Source organism: Oncorhynchus gorbuscha, unplaced genomic scaffold (assembly GCF_021184085.1).
Source record: "Oncorhynchus gorbuscha isolate QuinsamMale2020 ecotype Even-year unplaced genomic scaffold, OgorEven_v1.0 Un_scaffold_1244, whole genome shotgun sequence".
Taxonomy (NCBI): domain Eukaryota; kingdom Metazoa; phylum Chordata; class Actinopteri; order Salmoniformes; family Salmonidae; genus Oncorhynchus; species Oncorhynchus gorbuscha.
The window spans coordinates 77,501-94,163 of NW_025746077.1; positions in this window are offsets into that span (position 1 = coordinate 77,501).

Here is a 16,663-nt window from a genome sequence, read left to right on the forward strand (position 1 = left end):
ACAAGAGAGAGAGAGAGAGAGAGAGAGAGAGAGAGAGAGAGGAGGGAGGAGAGAGAGGGGAGGGAGGAGAGAGAGAGGGGGAGGGATGAGAGAGAGAGGAGGGAGGAGAGAGAGGGGAGGGAGGAGAGAGAGAGGGGGAGGGAGGAGAGAGAGAGAGAGAGGAGGGAGAAGAGAGAGGGGAGGGAGGGAGGAGAGAGAGGGGAGGGAGGGAGGAGAGAGAGGGGAGGGGAGAGAGAGAGATGAGGAGAGGAGAAAGAGAGATGGGAGGGAGGAGAGAGAGGGGAGGTGGAGAGAGAGATGAGGAGAGGAGAGAAGAGAGAGAGAGAGGGGAGGGAGGAGAGAGAGAGAGGGGTGGGAGGAAAGAGAGAGGGGGGGGAGAGAGAGAGAGGGGAGGGAGGAGAGAGAGAGGGGTGGGAGGAGAGAGAGAGGGGAGGGAGGAGTGAGAGAATATGAGAGGAGAGGAGAGAGAGATGAGGATAAGAGAGCTGCATAGAGAGAGAGGAGGGAGGAGAGAGGGGGGAGGGATGAGAGAGAGAGGAGGGAGGAGAGAGAGGGGAGGGAGGAGAGACAGAGATGAGGAGAGGAGAGAGAGAGATGAGGGAGGAGAGAGAGAGATGAGGAGAGGAGAGAGAGATGAGGAGAGGAGAGCTGCATACACAAGAGAGAGAGAGAGAGGGGAGGGAGGAGAGAGAGAGATGAGGAGAGGAGACCTGCATACACAAGAGAGAGAGAGGGAGAGAGAGGGGAGGGAGGAGAGAGAGATGAGAAGAGGAGAGAGAGAGGGGAGGGAGAGAGAGAGATGAGGAGAGGAGAGAGATAGGGGGAGGGAGGAGAGAGAGATGAGGAGAGGAGAGAGAGAGACAGGAGGGAGGGAGGAGAGAGAGGGGAGGCAGGAGAGAGAGAGAGGGGAGGGAGGAGAGCGAGAGAGGAGGGAAGAGAGAGAGAAGGGAGGGAGGGAGGGAGGGAGGAGAGAGAGAGAGGAGGGAGGAGAGAGAGAGAGGAGGGAAGAGAGAGAGAAGGGAGGGAGGGAGGGAGGAGAGAGAGAGGAGGGAGGGAGAGAGAGAGGGGAGGGAGGGAGAGAGAGAGAGGAGGGAGGAGAGAGAGAGGGGAGGGAAGAGAGAGAGAAGGGAGGGAGGGAGGAGAGAGAGAGAGGAGGGAGGAGAGAGAGAGGGGAGGGAGGAGAGAGAGAGGAGGGAAGAGAGAGAGAAGGGAGGGAGAAGAGAGAGAGGAGGGAAGAGAGAGAGAGGAGGGAAGAGAGAGAGAAGGGAGGGAGGAGAGAGAGAGGAGGGAAGAGAGAGAGAAGGGAGGAGGAGAGAGAGAGAGGAGGGAGGAGAGTGAGAGAGGAGGGAGAGAGAGAGAGAGAGAGGGGAGGGAGGAGAGAGAGAGAGGAGGGAGAGAGAGAGAGAGGGAGGGAGGGAGAGAGAGGGGAGGGAGGAGAGAGAGAGGGGAGAGAGGAGAGAGAGATGGGAGGGAGGAGAGAGAGAGAGGGGAGAGAGGAGAGAGAGAGAGGAGTGAGGAGAGAGAGAGATGAGGAGAGGAGAGCAGAGCACATCCACTCTCACACGGTCTGCTTTCTATTCAAACACAAATACTGCTCACTACCTGGAACATTAATACAGGTCCACACTGACACAATACCAATGTGTGGCTTTTCTGCAACAATACCTGTCTCTCTCTTTGTCTCTGTCTCTCTCTCTCTTTCTCGCTCTCCCTCTCTCTGTCTCTCCATCATTATCTCTCTCTCTCCCTCCATTGTTATCTCTCTCCATCTCTCTCTCCATCATTATCTCTCTCTCCATCTCTCCCTCCATCATTCTCTCTCTCATCTCTCTCTTTCTCCATCGATATATCTCTCTTCTCTCTCTCTCTCTCTCCATTGTTCTCTCTCCCCCTCTCTCTCTCTCTATTGCACTCTGTCTCCTTCTCTCTCTCCATCATTTTTTCTCTCTCTCTCTGACCAGGAAAACCTCTCCCTATACACTGATTTGAAAAGAAAAGCAAGAGGGAGAGATTGAGGGAGTCTACAGAGTATACATGAAAAAAAGAGAAGCATTTTCCTTCCCGGGGACTCTATTGTATAATTATAACCAGTCGTGTTCAGTAACTGTCTCTATTGTATAATTATAGTCAGTCGTGTTCAGTAACTGCCTCTATTGTATAATTATAATCAGTCGTGTTCAGTAACTGTCTCTATTGTATAATACAAAAAGAGTAGAGGACATTTTTGAGACAAGCTGCAAAATTGTTATTTTTATCCAAAAACGTTCCCAAAAGATGAGAGTTTGAGTTGTGTGTACATTTGTGTGCTGTAGATTGTCAGAGCTTACTGAGGCGAGGCGTAATCATTTCAAGTCAAATTGATAAAGGAAATCCTATTACTCTCCCCACCCTGTCTAGAATGGCTCCAAGCAGGAAAAGAACATAGGGTATGAGTCCCAAATTGCACCCTATTTACCGATAATAAAGTGCCCTACTTTCAACCAGGGCCCATTAAAAGTAGTGCACTATGAAGGGAATAAGCTGCCCTTTGTGACACATTCATAGATTTCCTCCTGAAAAGACTACTGGATAGAATCTTGTTTAAAAACACAGTGAAACCCACACAGTGAAACCCACACAGTGAAACCCACACAGTGAAACCCACTATGTGAAACCCACACAGTGAAACCCACTATGTGAAACCCACTATGTGAAACCCACTATGTAAAACTGACTATGTAAAACCCACTAAGTAAAACTGACTATGTGAAACCCACTATGTGAAACCCACTATGTGAAACCCACTATGTGAAACCCACTATGTGAAACCCACTATGTAAAACTGACTATGTGAAACCCACTATGTGAAACCCACACAGTGAAACCCACTATGTAAAACTGACTATGTGAAACCCACAGTGAAACCCACTATGTGAAACCCACTATGTGAAACCCACACAGTGAAACCCACACAGTGAAACCCACTATGTAAAACCCACACAGTGAAACCCACACAGTGAAACCCACTATGTGAAACCCACTATGTGAAACCCACTATGTGAAACCCACACAGTGAAACCCACTATGTAAAACCCACTATGTGAAACCCACTATGTGAAACCTACTATGTGAAACCCACTATGTAAAACCCACTATGTAAAACTGACTATGTGAAACCCACTATGTGAAACCCACAAAGTGAAACCCACTATGTGAAACCCACTATGTGAAACCCACTATGTAAACTAACTGTGTGAAACCCACTATGTGAAACCCACACAGTAAAACCCACACAGTGAAACCAACTATGTGAAACCCACTATGTGAAACCCACTATGTAAAACTGACATTGTGAAATCCACACAGTGAAACCCACACAGTGAAACCCACACAGTGAAACCCACTATGTAAAACCCACTATGTGAAACCCACACAGTGAAACCCACACAGTAAAACCCACACAGTGAAACCCACACAGTAAAACCCACACAGTAAAACCCACACAGTGAAACTCACACAGTGAAACCCACACAGTGAAACCCACACAGTGAAACCCACACAGTAAAACCCACACAGTGAAACCCACACAGTGAAACCCACACAGTAAAACCCACACAGTGAAACCCACACAGTAAAACCCACACAGTGAAACCCACACAGTAAAACCCACACAGTAAAACCCACACAGTGAAACCCACACAGTGAAACCCACACAGTGAAACCCACACAGTAAAACCCACACAGTGAAACCCACACAGTGAAACCCACACAGTGAAACCCACACAGTGAAACCCACTATGTGAAACTCACACAGTGAAACCCACACAGTGAAACCCACACAGTGAAACCCACACAGTGAAACCCACACAGTGAAACCCACTATGTGAAACCCACACAGTAAAACCCACACAGTGAAACCCACACAGTGAAACCCACACAGTGAAACCCACACAGTGAAACCCACACAGTGAAACCAATTACAGACTGACAATCAGTTGCTCGTCCAATTCTATCCGTTCGGCTCAAAGTTGTGAAAGAGACTTCCCCGTACAGAAAAACACGTAGAAATGAAGTATTTACAGAAGTAGCTGTGTTGTAGCGACTGGCAAATTGAGAGACAGAATGATAATGACATTTAGGTCTCAGGTCATCCTTTCAGCTCGGGTCCATAGCGGGGCCCATTCAGCTCTACTCCGTACAAGCAGGTCAAGGTCACGTGGCTTAATAAACACTGAACAGCACGACACGTTGGCCAGCTGAAATTAAATGTATTCAGTCACACACCGAGAGAAGTTATCTGAAGAAGTGAACTATTTCCGGAATGATCCGTGGAGCAACAACAGTGAACCTGTCCATAATAACATAATAACATAGCAGGGTCTATGTTCCTCAGCCCCCCCAGCAGTACTGTCCATAATAACATAATAACATAGCAGGGTCTATGTTCCTCAGCCCCCCAGCAGTACTGTCCATAATAACATAATAACATAGCAGGGTCTATGTTCCTCAGCCCCCCAGCAGTACTGTCCATAATAACATAATAACATAGCAGGGTCTATGTTCCTCAGCCCCCCAGCAGTACTGTCCATAATAACATAATAACATAGCAGGGTCTATGTTCCCCCCCAGCAGTACTGTCCATAATAACATAGCAGGGTCTATGTTCCTCAGCCCCCCAGCAGTACTGTCCATAATAACATAATAACATAGCAGGGTCTATGTTCCCCCCAGCAGTACTGTCCATAATAACATAGCAGGGTCTATGTTCCTCAGCCCCCCAGCAGTACTGTCCATAATAACATAATAACATAGCAGGGTCTATGTTCCTCAGCCCCCCAGCAGTACTGTCCATAATAACATAATAACATAGCAGGGTCTATGTTCCTCAGCCCCCCCCCCAGCAGTACTGTCCATAATAACATAATAACATAGCAGGGTCTATGTCCCCCCCCCAGCAGTACTGTCCATAATAACATAGCAGGGTCTATGTTCCTCAGCCCCCCAGCAGTACTGTCCATAATAACATAATAACATAGCAGGGTCTATGTTCCTCAGGCCCCACCCCAGCAGTACTGTCCATAATAACATAATAACATAGCAGGGTCTATGTTCCTCAGCCCCCCAGCAGTACTGTCCATAATAACATAATAACATAGCAGGGTCTATGTTCCTCAGCCCCCCAGCAGTACTGTCCATAATAACATAGCAGGGTCTATGTTCCTCAGCCCCCCCCAGCAGTACTGTCCATAATAACATAGCAGGGTCTATGTTCCTCAGCCCCCCCCAGCAGTACTGTCCATAATAACATAGCAGGGTCTATGTTCCTCAGCCCCCCCCCAGCAGTACTGTCCATAATAACATAGCAGGGTCTATGTTCCTCAGCCCCCCCCCCAGCAGTACTGTCCATAATAACATAGCAGGGTCTATGTTCCTCAGCCCCCCCCCAGCAGTACTGTCCATAATAACATAGCAGGGTCTATGTTCCTCAGCCCCCCCCAGCAGTACTGTCCATAATAACATAGCAGGGTCTATGTTCCTCAGCCCCCCCCAGCAGTACTGTCCATAATAACATAGCAGGGTCTATGTTCCTCAGTACCCCATAATAACAGCAGTACTGTTCCAGCAGTATGTCCATAATAACATAGCAGGGTCTATGTTCCTCAGCCCCCCAGCAGTACTGTCCATAATAACATAGCAGGGTCTATGTTCCTCAGCCCCCCAGCAGTACTGTCCATAATAACATAGCAGGGTCTATGTTCCTCAGCCCCCCCCCCAGCAGTACTGTCCATAATAACATAGCAGGGTCTATGTTCCTCAGCCCCCCAGCAGTACTGTCCATAATAACATAGCAGGGTCTATGTTCCTCAGCCCCCCAGCAGTACTGTCCATAATAACATAGCAGGGTCTATGTTCCTCAGCCCCCCCAGCAGTACTGTCCATAATAACATAGCAGGGTCTATGTTCCTCAGCCCCCCAGCAGTACTGTCCATAATAACATAGCAGGGTCTATGTTCCTCAGCCCCCCAGCAGTACTGTCCATAATAACATAGCAGGGTCTATGTTCCTCAGCCCCCCAGCAGTACTGTCCATAATAACATAGCAGGGTCTATGTTCCTCAGCCCCCCAGCAGTACTGTCCATAATAACATAGCAGGGTCTATGTTCCTCCCCCCCCAGCAGTACTGTCCATAATAACATAGCAGGGTCTATGTTCCTCAGCCCCCCCCAGCAGTACTGTCCATAATAACATAGCAGGGTCTATGTTCCTCAGCCCCCCAGCAGTACTGTCCATAATAACATAGCAGGGTCTATGTTCCTCAGCCCCCCAGCAGTACTGTCCATAATAACATAGCAGGGTCTATGTTCCTCAGCCCCCCCAGCAGTACTGTCCATAATAACATAGCAGGGTCTATGTTCCTCAGCCCCCCCCAGCAGTACTGTCCATAATAACATAGCAGGGTCTATGTTCCTCAGCCCCCCAGCAGTACTGTCCATAATAACATAGCAGGGTCTATGTTCCTCAGCCCCCCAGCAGTACTGTCCATAATAACATAGCAGGGTCTATGTTCCTCAGCCCCCCAGCAGTACTGTCCATAATAACATAGCAGGGTCTATGTTCCTCAGCCCCCCCAGCAGTACTGTCCATAATAACATAGCAGGGTCTATGTTCCTCAGCCCCCCCCCCAGCAGTACTCCTCAGCCCCCCCCAGCAGTACTGTCCATAATAACATAGCAGGGTCTATGTTCCTCAGCCCCCCCCAGCAGTACTGTCCATAATAACATAGCAGGGTCTATGTTCCTCAGGCCCCCCAGCAGTACTGTCCATAATAACATATCAGGGTCTATGTTCCTCAGCCCCCCCCACCCAGCAGTATTGTACATAATAACATAGCTGGATTCAGAACCACCAACATGCAGTACAGTTTAGCTGGACTCAGAACCACCAACATGCAGTAGAGTTTAGCTGGACTCAGAACCACCAACATGCAGTACAGTTTAGCTGGACTCAGAACCACCAACATGCAGTAGAGTTTAGCTGGACTCAGAACCACCAACATGCAGTAGAGTTTAGCTGGACTCAGAACCACCAACATGCAGTAGAGTTTAGCTGGACTCAGAACCACCAACATGCAGTAGAGTTTAGCTGGACTCAGAACCACCAACATGCAGTAGAGTTTAGCTGGACTCAGAACCACCGACATGCAGTAGAGTTTAGCTGGACTCAGAACTATCAACATGCAGTACAGTTTATTAGCAGCAGGTGGCAGTATAATAAAGTGGTCTCATGATCAGAGTTGGTTGCTCATTCAACCACTCCAAATATTAATTCCAGCATCCAAACAGTGCATCGTGCATGAGGCAGCGGCTGTCATACTCTTATTTTGGACCAGACAGTATCAGATACAATGGCTACAAATACTTAGACCGATAGGAGCTGTTTCGCTCCCTCGGATCCTCTCTCCGGTGAGATTGATGCAGTCTCTCTGTCAAATGATCAATATTTAGACCCCTCCCCCAAAGTTTGACTTTGGTTGCGAGTTGTACGCGAGTCTCAATAGGCTCCTAATATGATTACAAATAATAAGTACAGGATTTCTACAGATAAAATAATAATTTCTGTTATCTACAGCTCTCTATTGGAGATGAAGAGTTGGAAGGAGGGGAGATGAGAATAGAGGAGAGAAGGGTTTACCTGTGAGGCTGTACCTGGGTAAAGGTGAAAGTCTGTACATTTCTCTTCGGTAAAGAATGTTGTATAGATTTGTCTGTACCTATTTGTGTGTGTATATATATATATATATATATATATATATATATATATATATATATATATATATATATATATATATATATATATATATATATATATATATATATATATATAGTAAGAGCAAATGGGTAGTTGTACTATCTCATTTCAAGAGCAACGTATTTGTTTATTAAACAGTGTTTGTTGTTAAATATAGTCTAATACGTAACTTTTTGGGGGCGATCCGACCAAATTCACATAGAAATGTGAGTTATAGATCCGTGATTCTCATTGAAAACAGGTGTAAGCAGCAGTGGATCTGTTCTATGTGCTCTATTTCTATGCTTCACAGTGTTTACGTTTATTGTTTTGCTTCTTTTACTTCCTGTTTTGTACACCAGCTTCAAACAGCTGAAAATGTAATATTTTGGGTTTTATGGGAAATATATTTCACATCGGTTTAGATGGGCACAATGATACTCTACGCAATGACTGCTTGTTTTGTCACATGAACTGAAACGAGGCAAACTATTAGAACTTTAGCAACCCAGGAAATGGCAGAGTGATTTCAGCGTATTGCACGTTTAACTTGAAAGAAGAAACCTATTGGATGGTAGCGGGGTGAACAGGCAGTGGCTCAGCTGGTTCATGTCCTTGATGATCGTTCTGGGCTTCCTGTGACATCGGGGACAATATTGTCTGTTCTCCTGGTCTCAATCCTGGGAACTGTAACAAACATGTCATAAACCATGAAAATTATTTGGAAGAAAAAAAAACGATACAGGAAATTAGCTATAAAAACAGCAACATTTTCTTTCAAGCCTCATGGCAAGATGTGTAAAATAGCGTGAGATTAGCTATAAAAACGGCACATTTATTTTTCTCTCTGCCCCATAACTAACTCTACCACACATTCAGGGACATATTGTTATGTTATCTGGGTTAGGACTGGCTAACTCATATTGTTATGTTATCTGGGTTAGGACTGGCTAACTCATATTGTTGTTATCTGGGTTAGGACTGGCTAACTCTACCACACATTCAGGGACATATATCTGGGTTAGGACTGGCTAACTCTACCACACATTCAGGGCATATTGTTATGTTATCTGGGTTAGGACTGGCTAACTCTACCACACATTCAGGGACATATATCTGGGTTAGGACTGGCTAACTCTACCACACATTCAGGGACATATATCTGGGTTAGGACTGGCTAACTCTACCACACATTCAGGGACATATTGTTATGTTATCTGGGTTAGGACTGGCTAACTCTACCACACATTCAGGGACATATTGTTATGTTATCTGGGTTAGGACTGGCTAACTACCACACATTCAGGGACATATTGTTATGTTATCTGGGTTAGGACTGGCTAACTACCACACATTCAGGGACATATTGTTATGTTATCTGGGTTAGGACTGGCTAACTCTAACACACATTCAGGGACATATATCTGGGTTAGGACTGGCTAACTACCACACATTCAGGGACATATTGTTATGTTATCTGGGTTAGGACTGGCTAACTCTACCACACATTCAGGGACATATTGTTATGTTATCTGGGTTAGGACTGGCTAACTCTACCACACATTCAGGGACATATTGTTATGTTATCTGGGTTAGGACTGGCTAACTACCACACATTCAGGGACATATTGTTATGTTATCTGGGTTAGGACTGGCTAACTACCACACATTCAGGGACATATTGTTATGTTATCTGGGTTAGGACTGGCTAACTCTACCACACATTCAGGGACATATATCTGGGTTAGGACTGGCTAACTACCACACATTCAGGGACATATTGTTATGTTATCTGGGTTAGGACTGGCTAACTCTACCACACATTCAGGGACATATTGTTATGTTATCTGGGTTAGGACTGGCTAACTCATATTGTTGTTATCTGGGTTAGGACTGGCTAACTCTACCACACATTCAGGGACATATATCTGGGTTAGGACTGGCTAACTCTACCACACATTCAGGGACATATTGTTATGTTATCTGGGTTAGGACTGGCTAACTCTACCACACATTCAGGGACATATTGTTATATTATCTGGGTTATGACTGGCTAACTCTACCACACATTCAGGACATATTGTTATGTTATCTGGGTTAGGACTGGCTAAATCATATTGTTGTTATCTGGGTTAGGACTGGCTAACTCTACCACACATTCAGGGACATATATCTGGGTTAGGACTGGCTAACTCTACCACACATTCAGGTACATATATCTGGGTTAGGACTGGCTAACTCTACCACACATTCAGGGACATATTGTTATGTTATCTGGGTTAGGACTGGCTAACTCATATTGTTGTTATCTGGGTTAGGACTGGCTAACTCTACCACACATTCAGGGACATATATCTGGGTTAGGACTGGCTAACTCATATTGTTGTTATCTGGGTTAGGACTGGCTAACTACCACACATTCAGGGACATATTGTTATATTATCTGGGTTAGGACTGGCTAACTCTACCACACATTCAGGGACATATATCTGGGTTAGGACTGGCTAACTCATATTGTTGTTATCTGGGTTAGGACTGGCTAACTCTACCACACATTCAGGGACATATTGTTATGTTATCTGGGTTAGGACTGGCTAACTCTACCACACATTCAGGGACATATTGTTATGTTATCTGGGTTAGGACTGGCTAACTACCACACATTCAGGGACATATATCTGGGTTAGGACTGGCTAACTCTACCACACATTCAGGGACATATATCTGGGTTAGGACTGGCTAACTCTACCACACATTCAGGGACATATTGTTATGTTATCTGGGTTAGGACTGGCTAACTCTACCACACATTCAGGGACATATTGTTATGTTATCTGGGTTAGGACTGGCTAACTACCACACATTCAGGGACATATTGTTATGTTATCTGGGTTAGGACTGGCTAACTCTACCACACATTCAGGGACATATTGTTATGTTATCTGGGTTAGGACTGGCTAACTCTACCACACATTCAGGGACATATTGTTATGTTATCTGGGTTAGGACTGGCTAACTCTACCACACATTCAGGGACATATTGTTATGTTATCTGGGTTAGGACTGGCTAACTCATATTGTTATGTTATCTGGGTTAGGACTGGCTAACTCTACCACACATTCAGGGCATATTGTTATGTTATCTGGGTTAGGACTGGCTAACTCATATTGTTATGTTATCTGGGTTAGGACTGGCTAACTCATATTGTTGTTATCTGGGTTAGGACTGGCTAACTCTACCACACATTCAGGGACATATATCTGGGTTAGGACTGGCTAACTCATATTGTTATGTTATCTGGGTTAGGACTGGCTAACTACCACACATTCAGGGACATATTGTTATGTTATCTGGGTTAGGACTGGCTAACTCTACCACACATTCAGGGACATATTGTTATGTTATCTGGGTTAGGACTGGCTAACTCATATTGTTGTTATCTGGGTTAGGACTGGCTAACTCTACCACACATTCAGGGACATATATCTGGGTTAGGACTGGCTAACTCTACCACACATTCAGGGACATATATCTGGGTTAGGACTGGCTAACTCTACCACACATTCAGGACATATTGTTATGTTATCTGGGTTAGGACTGGCTAACTCTACCACACATTCAGGGACATATTGTTATGTTATCTGGGTTAGGACTGGCTAACTCATATTGTTGTTATCTGGGTTAGGACTGGCTAACTCTACCACACATTCAGGGACATATATCTGGGTTAGGACTGGCTAACTCTACCACACATTCAGGTACATATATCTGGGTTAGGACTGGCTAACTCTACCACACATTCAGGGACATATTGTTATGTTATCTGGGTTAGGACTGGCTAACTCATATTGTTGTTATCTGGGTTAGGACTGGCTAACTCTACCACACATTCAGGGACATATTGTTATGTTATCTGGGTTAGGACTGGCTAACTCATATTGTTGTTATCTGGGTTAGGACTGGCTAACTCTACCACACATTCAGGGACATATATCTGGGTTAGGACTGGCTAACTCATATTGTTGTTATCTGGGTTAGGACTGGCTAACTACCACACATTCAGGGACATATTGTTATATTATCTGGGTTAGGACTGGCTAACTCTACCACACATTCAGGGACATATTGTTATGTTATCTGGGTTAGGACTGGCTAACTACCACACATTCAGGGACATATATCTGGGTTAGGACTGGCTAACTACCACACATTCAGGGACATATTGTTATGTTATCTGGGTTAGGACTGGCTAACTCATATTGTTGTTATCTGGGTTAGGACTGGCTAACTCTACCACACATTCAGGGACATATTGTTATGTTATCTGGGTTAGGACTGGCTAACTCTACCACACATTCAGGGACATATTGTTATGTTATCTGGGTTAGGACTGGCTAACTACCACACATTCAGGGACATATATCTGGGTTAGGACTGGCTAACTCTACCACACATTCAGGGACATATATCTGGGTTAGGACTGGCTAACTCTACCACACGTTCAGGGACATATTGTTATGTTATCTGGGTTAGGACTGGCTAACTCTACCACACATTCAGGGACATATTGTTATGTTATCTGGGTTAGGACTGGCTAACTCTACCACACATTCAGGGACATATTGTTATGTTATCTGGGTTAGGACTGGCTAACTCTACCACACATTCAGGGACATATTGTTATGTTATCTGGGTTAGGACTGGCTAACTACCACACATTCAGGGACATATTGTTATGTTATCTGGGTTAGGACTGGCTAACTCTACCACACATTCAGGGACATATTGTTATGTTATCTGGGTTAGGACTGGCTAACTCTACCACACATTCAGGGACATATATCTGGGTTAGGACTGGCTAACTCTACCACACATTCAGGGACATATTGTTATGTTATCTGGGTTAGGACTGGCTAACTACCACACATTCAGGGACATATTGTTATGTTATCTGGGTTAGGACTGGCTAACTCTACCACACATTCAGGGACATATTGTTATGTTATCTGGGTTAGGACTGGCTAACTCTACCACACATTCAGGGACATATATCTGGGTTAGGACTGGCTAACTCTACCACACATTCAGGGACATATATCTGGGTTAGGACTGGCTAACTCTACCACACATTCAGGGACATATATCTGGGTTAGGACTGGCTAACTCTACCACACATTCAGGGCATATTGTTATGTTATCTGGGTTAGGACTGGCTAACTCTACCACACATTCAGGGACATATATCTGGGTTAGGACTGGCTAACTCTACCACACATTCAGGGACATATATCTGGGTTAGGACTGGCTAACTCTACCACACATTCAGGGACATATATCTGGGTTAGGACTGGCTAACTCTACCACACATTCAGGGACATATATCTGGGTTAGGACTGGCTAACTCTACCACACATTCAGGGACATATATCTGGGTTAGGACTGGCTAACTCTACCACACATTCAGGGACATATATCTGGGTTAGGACTGGCTAACTCTACCACACATTCAGGTACGTTACCCTGCACATACTGTGTAGACCTGAGCTGGATTTATGGCATTTTCAGAGCTTTTTGAATAAATAATTAATGATTTTGAACCCCTGCTCTGATAAAACCTCTCTCCTGGATGACAACTGATCAGTCAGGTAGTATATTATATTATATTATATTATATCCATGAAGCCTACGACATTGTCGGTCAACATGGACCTTTTCTGGGGGGCCTTTTTCACAAGAAGGCGAGGTCAGTACAGGTACATCAAAGCTGGGACCGAGAGACTGAAAAACAGCTTCTATTTCAAGACCATCAGACTGTTAAACAGCCATCACTAGCACATTAGAGGCTGCTGCCTACACAGAGACTCAAATCACTGGCCATTTTAATACATGGATCACTAGTCACTTTAATGATGTTTACATATCTTGCATTACTCATCTCATATGTGTACACTGTATTCTATACTATTCTACTGTATCTTGGTCTTTGCCAATCTGACATATATTTATATATTCTTAATTCTAATCCTTAGATTTGTGTGTACTGGGTATATGTTGTGTCATTTGTTCGATATTACTTGTTAGATGTTACTGTCGGAGCTAGAAGCACAAACATTACGCTACATCCGGAATAGCATCTGCCCAACACGTGTATGTGACCAATAGCATTACATTAGATTGTTAGATGTTACTGCACTGTCGGAGCTAGAAGCACAAACATTACGCTACATCCGGAATAGCATCTGCCCAACACGTGTATGTGACCAATAGCATTACATTAGATTGTTAGATGTTACTGCACTGTCGGAGCTAGAAGCACAAACATTACGCTACATCCGGAATAGCATCTGCCCAACACGTGTATGTGACCAATAGCATTACATTAGATTGTTAGATGTTACTGCACTGTCGGAGCTAGAAGCACAAACATTACGCTACATCCGGAATAGCATCTGCCCAACACGTGTATGTGACCAATAGCATTACATTAGATTGTTAGATGTTACTGCACTGTCGGAGCTAGAAGCACAAACATTACGCTACATCCGGAATAGCATCTGCCCAACACGTGTATGTGACCAATAGCATTACATTAGATTGTTAGATGTTACTGCACTGTCGGAGCTAGAAGCACAAACATTACGCTACATCCGGAATAGCATCTGCCCAACACGTGTATGTGACCAATAGCATTACATTAGATTGTTAGATGTTACTGCACTGTCGGAGCTAGAAGCACAAACATTACGCTACATCCGGAATAGCATCTGCCCAACACGTGTATGTGACCAATAGCATTACATTAGATTGTTAGATGTTACTGCACTGTCGGAGCTAGAAGCACAAACATTACGCTACATCCGGAATAGCATCTGCCCAACACGTGTATGTGACCAATAGCATTACATTAGATTGTTAGATGTTACTGCACTGTCGGAGCTAGAAGCACAAACATTACACTACATCCGGAGTAGCATCTGCCCAACACGTGTATGTGACCAATAGCATTACATTAGATTGTTAGATGTTACTGCACTGTCGGAGCTAGAAGCACAAACATTACGCTACATCCGGAATAGCATCTGCCCAACACGTGTATGTGACCAATAGCATTACATTAGATTGTTAGATGTTACTGCACTGTCGGAGCTAGAAGCACAAACATTACGCTACATCCGGAATAGCATCTGCCCAACACGTGTATGTGACCAATAGCATTACATTAGATTGTTAGATGTTACTGCACTGTCGGAGCTAGAAGCACAAACATTACGCTACATCCGGAATAGCATCTGCCCAACACGTGTATGTGACCAATAGCATTACATTAGATTGTTAGATGTTACTGCACTGTCGGAGCTAGAAGCACAAACATTACGCTACATCCGGAATAGCATCTGCCCAACACGTGTATGTGACCAATAGCATTACATTAGATTGTTAGATGTTACTGCACTGTCGGAGCTAGAAGCACAAACATTACGCTACATCCGGAATAGCATCTGCCCAACACGTGTATGTGACCAATAGCATTACATTAGATTGTTAGATGTTACTGCACTGTCGGAGCTAGAAGCACAAACATTACGCTACATCCGGAATAGCATCTGCCCAACACGTGTATGTGACCAATAGCATTACATTAGATTGTTAGATGTTACTGCACTGTCGGAGCTAGAAGCACAAACATTACGCTACATCCGGAATAGCATCTGCCCAACACGTGTATGTGACCAATAGCATTACATTAGATTGTTAGATGTTACTGCACTGTCGGAGCTAGAAGCACAAACATTACGCTACACCCGGAATAGCATCTGCCCAACACGTGTATGTGACCAATAGCATTACATTAGATTGTTAGATGTTACTGCACTGTCGGAGCTAGAAGCACAAACATTACGCTACATCCGGAATAGCATCTGCCCAACACGTGTATGTGACCAATAGCATTACATTAGATTGTTAGATGTTACTGCACTGTCGGAGCTAGAAGCACAAACATTACGCTACATCCGGAATAGCATCTGCCCAACACGTGTATGTGACCAATAGCATTACATTAGATTTGATGTTTCCTGTAAAAACAGGAGCAATGATGAGACAAGAGGAAGTTGGTTGGTTTCAGGAAATGTTTTCTCAATAGAATTGAGAAAGTGTCATGTGTCAATTATCTGGTTCATTAGAATTTCTTTGGTAGACAAAAATATAAATTCACAATTGTCATTATCATTAAAAAACACATCTACATTCAAAAATATCCTATGTTCAGTCTCTTTAACAGTACATATAATTATTGCTATTCAATGAATTAGTTAATCTGTACCAAAAATAAAGGATATTCACTTAGAAATAGTGCAGATGGTAGCTAACATGTAAAACCATCTAATTGTACAGTGGGGCAAAAAAAGTAATTTAGTCAGCCACCAATTGTGCAAGTTCTCCCACTTAAAAAGATGAGAGAGGCCTGTAATTGTCATCATAGGTCCACTTCAACTGTAACAGACACAATGAGGGAAAACACCCCATATAATTGTATGTATGTTCGTCCAACACATGTCAACAGATTATCCACTTTAGTAGTGAAAGCATAAATGTTACCCCATGTTTTATTTTTTTAAACCTTTATTTAACTAGGCAAGTCAGTTAAGAACAAGTTGTTATTTACAATGAGGACCTACCAAAAGGCAAAAGGTTTCCTGTGGGAACGGAGCTATAAATACATTTAATAAAAATATAGGACAAAACACACATCACGACAAGAGAGACAACACAACACTACATAAAGAGAGACCTAAGACAACAACATAGCACGGCAGCAACACATGACAACAACATGGTAGCAACACAATATGACAACAACACGGCAGCAACACATGACAACAACATGGTAGCAAC